Source organism: Arvicola amphibius, chromosome 8, assembly GCF_903992535.2.
Source record: "Arvicola amphibius chromosome 8, mArvAmp1.2, whole genome shotgun sequence".
Lineage (NCBI taxonomy): Eukaryota > Metazoa > Chordata > Mammalia > Rodentia > Cricetidae > Arvicola > Arvicola amphibius.
The window spans coordinates 18,039,713-18,044,920 of NC_052054.1; the positions used below are offsets into that span (position 1 = coordinate 18,039,713).

The 5,208-nt window shown below is 42.9% G+C and overlaps 1 pseudogene; it reads right to left on the reverse strand.

The window, feature by feature from the left end:
- Window positions 1-2,868: 2,868 nt before the first annotated feature.
- Window positions 2,869-4,976, reverse strand: LOC121677286 (annotated as a pseudogene).
- Window positions 4,977-5,208: the final 232 nt, after the last annotated feature.

The window sequence follows — 5,208 nt, forward strand, 5'->3', positions numbered from 1 at the left end:
TATTCCAGATGTAGTCAAGTTGACAACTAAGAATAGCTATAACATCCCTTGTCATCTTGAGACAAAACCATATCTCCTTATGTCATGATTAATTTCCAAATGAAAACAGCAACCAGGTCATAATGAAGCCTAAACAAAGCTATCCCACATACAATTGCAAATGCATTATATATTTAACCAGGTCATAATTATGTGTAACATGATATAATTGTCCCTTGTACAACCATAAACACATTATAAATTTAGAACAGGTGACAATGCCCCTTGGGGGAAATTCCTTTAGTATCTTTAACTTAAGTATGATAACTACTGATATTATTCTCTTAATTGATATTACATCAAATGATAAAGAAATTGAAAGAAAACACAAATATCTGTACAAAAACTTTCTTAACAAAATACAACAGAAACACTCATGCCAACTATAACCATCATTTCTGTAACTGGTCACGTGGCCTTAATTGATATTTGTAACTACTTTCCCCTACTACACATTCTGTATTTCCTCCACCCCCAGCAAGCGCCTCAGAATTGTCTTATTTCTTTTCCTGGAGGTGTGACCCATATCTTCATTCTTGAAGGGCCTGTGCCCTTTGTCATTCTGCCTGGATAGGGTTGTTGCAGTTTCCCATTGATTTTAATCACAGGACATGATAGCCCCAAGAGGTGCCCTAAAGGATCTTCTGCACTACAGACATAATCTTTCTTACCTCTTATGGAGAAGCAGTCTAGTTTCTGTCATGGGTCATGAGAAGCAGGTAGCAACTCGTGTTCAGATGTCAACCACCAGAGGCATGGTTATCTGAAGGAGGATTAACCCTGTCCAGACAAGGTCTGTGGGACCAACTCAAAATGCTGTTGCTCACTTTTGCTGAAGCAGCTTGGTGTCTCCCCAATACCTGCACTGTAGTATGCAATCTCATGTGACATGTATATGTTATCTCATGATTGCATCTCAATCTTATGGGTACATACATCTGTGGGTGGTCAGGTAGGTGACTTTTCATTTAGCTCTATAGTTCTGATCTAGAAAATATACACTGGGACTTGCTTCAAAACTGGATCTATTTGTCCCACAAGGACTGTGGACATATAAATGTCTTCTTTCTTCTTTTGCTCACTGGATGGTTTCCCCCACTCCACAAGACCTCCAATGAAAGAATTTAGACATGTAGCCCAAAACCTTGGTTTCCACAGCCATATCTCTGTTCTGTTCCCTGAGATACATTAGAAGTCACCTCCCTGCAAATATCTTCCATTCGGACATGCAGTCAGAAAGGGAGTCTTTCATATAGATCACATTTGGGACCGTCCAAGAGAAAGGGATGCCCAAGCTCAGAGAATTGCCTTTGTTTTTGCATGTGTATAAATACTGGAAACTTTACAGAACAAGAGAGGGAACAGCAGGAAAAGAATAAAGAAATTGCAGAAAAGTTTAGGGGGGAGTTTATTTTCACCCTCAGATCTTTTTAAGTTTCATGCTTTGCTGTGAGTTTTCTTCTAAACCCTGAAAGGGTCACTGAGACTGGCACTCAGGTCCCTGATAAGTTTCCATTGGTCATCTGGATCAATCACCCCTCCTAACACTGTTATTCCTTTCTTAGACTGTTGGTTTAAGGGCATTAGAAGCCAAAGCGACGACGGGGAAGTCTGAGCTTCCAGTTCAGTGGAATGTTTGTTGTGGCTCCTGGCATGAGCATTCCCACTCTGGAACCAAATCCTTTAGGCCAACAAAACTTCAGGTTGTGTAAATAGGAAGCAAAAGTCTTCCTAGTGAGTCACTAGGGGTGATAGTGAATGGAACTAGTCCTGCTTCCACCCCTTGATTTCCGGATCCATGGGTCCTGGCTATAGAAGAAAACACACCATATGTCGGACGCTGACTCAAAGCATATACTGACTTCTGGAGAACCCTGCCCCAGCCCTTCAGGCTGCTGCCACCTAATTGGCACTGCAACTGTGTCTTCAAAAGGCTATTCTTTGTTTTTGTTGGCCAGCTGCTCCAGGATGGTGGGGAACGTGTTAAGACCAGTGGATTCTTGCTGTGAAGTAAGTTCCTTGGTCAGAAGCAACACTGTATGGGAAAGCATGATGACGGTGGAGAAGGCATTCTCTAAGTCCATAGACGGTGGAGAAGGCATTCTCTAAGTCCATAGACGGTGGAGAAGGCATTCTCTAAGTCCATAGACGGTGGAGAAGGCATTCTCTAAGTCCATAGACGGTGGAGAAGGCATTCTCTAAGTCCATAGACGGTGGAGAAGGCATTCTCTAAGTCCATAGATGGTGGCTTTGGCAGAAGCATCCCATGGAGAAAAGAAAATCCATAACCAGAGTAACTATCCACCCCAGCAAGGGCAAAACATTGTCTATTCTATGGAGAAAGTGGTCCAAATTGGTTCAATGTGGTCAACCTGCCACCAGGTAGCTGGCTGGTCACCCTGGGCAATGATGTCATAGTGTATGCATGGGTTGAGTCCTTGCATAACCCCCATCTTCCACCCATGGCCACTTTGTTTATGAGCACATTGGGCAATGACAGGGATGATTAGGGAAAGTGACTGATTGTCCACAGAAAGAGTCACCCTATCTACTTAATTATTAAACTCTTATTCTGCTGAAGTCACCTTTTTATGACCATTTACATGGGACACAAATCATCTACCCACATACTTCTTCCCCAGATGTCTTTTTTTTTTTTTTTTTTTTTTTTTTTTTTTTTTTTTTTTTGGTTTTTCGAGACAGGGTTTCTCTGCGGCTTTGGAGCCTGTCCTGGAACTAGCTCTTGTAGACCAGGCTGGTCTCGAACTCACAGAGATCCGCCTGCCTCTGCCTCCCCCAGATGTCTTTTTTACAAGTTTTCCAGTTATACTCTTTCCAGGTCCCCGGCCACCCAGCCACCATTGGCTATAGCCCAATAATCAGTGAATAATTACACACGTGAGCATCTCTCCTTCCAGACAAACTGTAGGACCATGCACACTGCCTGAAGTTCTGCCCATCATGAAGATTTCCCTTCACCGGTATCTTTTAGGGTTGTCCCTGAAAGGGTTTGCAATGCTGTCCACTTCGCGGTGGAATCTACATAACATACAGAGCCATCAGTAAACCAGGCCCTAGTCTTGTCTTCCTCAGTCAACCAATCATAGGGAACACCCTGTGAGACTATAGGTGCATGCTTGGCAGCAGACAGCATTGTAATAGCAGTAGAAACCATAGGCATTTGGGCAACTTTTTCATGTAACTTGCTTGTGCCTTCATTACCTGCTCAGGCCCAATCACATATATGTCACTTCCATTTGATAATAGATTGCTGCGGTGCACATCCAACTTCATGACTTCGTGGGCCAGCTATACCCAGCTCATAATGGGCAGCTCAGGTTGCATGGTAAATTGGGGCCCAATAGCAGGCCAAGAACTATCTTTCAAAGGGAGAACAGTCATGTTCAGATGATGATAGAACCTTGCCCCCTAAATCCCTAAGGTCTCTTCTGTGATTCACCTATAGAGCCTGCCAAAGGCTCCACACAATATCCCTATCTGCCACTGACACCTCAAGTCCCATTGGGTCTGTTGGATCATATGGTCCCATCAGCATCATGTTGTCAATAGAAGAATCCTTCTAACCAAGTTACGACACAGGGCTGGAGAGATAATATATCCTTGAGGTAAAACTGTAAAAGTATACTGCTAGCCTTGCCAACTGAAAGCAAGTTACTTCTGGTGGTCTTTTCAAACAGGCATTGAGAAAAAGGCATTTGTTAGACCAGTAGATGCATACCACATCTCAGGAGACACATTAATCTGCTCAGGGACACCACATCTGGTAGGTATAGCAGCTGTAATCGGAGTCATGACTTGACTGAGTTTTCTATAGTCAACTGTCATTCTCTATGATCCATTTGCCTTCTGCACTGGTCATATAAGAGAGTTAAAGGGAATCTCCACCCCTGCATCTTCTAAGTCCTTGATGGTAATTTCTACTAATTTCTGCAAATCCTTCCAGGATGCAATTTTTTATTTGACTTTTGAGTCACTATTTTCCTAGGCAGAGGCAATTCTAAAGGCTCCCATTTAGCTATCCCAACCATAATAACCTTTACCCCACAGGTCAGGGAACCAATGTGAGAATTCTGCCAACTTCTAAGTATATCTATCCCAATTATACATTCTGTAATGGGAAATAAACACAGGATGAATTTGGGAACCAGAGGACCTACTGTGAGTCAGAATTCAGTCAAAATGCCACCACCTGAGCTCAATAAACCCCTATTTTAAGTGGAAGGCCACAATGTTTCTTGAGGTCTTCAGGAATCAGCATCAATTCAGAACCAGTGTCCAATGGAACCTGGAAAGTCTGATTGCTTCCTTCCCCCAAGTATACAGTTACCCTTGTCAAAGGCCATAAGTCCCTCTGGGGGAGATCTGGAGAAAGGCTAACTGTAAAATTTTGAGGTATCTTATCAGGGTTCTTTCTCAGGGGAACCTGTCCACCCCTTCATTCAAGTTGTCCTGGGTCTGCAAAGTGGCTCACATCTGGAAAGGGATTCACAGGCTGAGATTGCCTTTTGCCATTATACAATGCAGCCTTTCATTTTTTAGAGAAGTTTTCCTCTTGTACAGATCAAACAAAAATTCAGTAGGCTGCTTATCTATTTCACACCTGGAAACACCATGATCGTTTAGTATCAAAGGTGCATAGAAGTCATGCCCTCCTAAAATCCACTCTGTCCATGTTGACCACTATAGGCTTGGTCATTATGGACGTTGTTTTGTCTATTCTTCTCATTATGATAATTACGATCACCTTGCCTTTGATGATTCATTGATGCTACCTGGCCCCTGCTACCTCAGGGTCCAGTTAAATCCACTGTGTTTAATTCACCCAACCGAGCAGCAGCATCTCCAACCCTAAGATCTGGCACAAGGAAAAGAGCAACAACAAAACTCTTCAAACGTGCTGGGGCCCCTATCACCATTTTGCATCTTATGGGGTTAGCGAAGGGCGTTCCTTCTGGGTCCTCCCATTGTGGAGGATTAGGTTTTACACAACATACCCACTCAAGCATTGCAATTTTCCTGAGACTTAAAAATCCCTTCATCAACACTAAGCCAAGGGATATCAGGCATCTCTATCTCCCTTTCAGTAGGTCGTCTTTTGACAAAGCTTCAGCCAACCATTCAAATTGATTTTTAACACCTTTTTTTTTT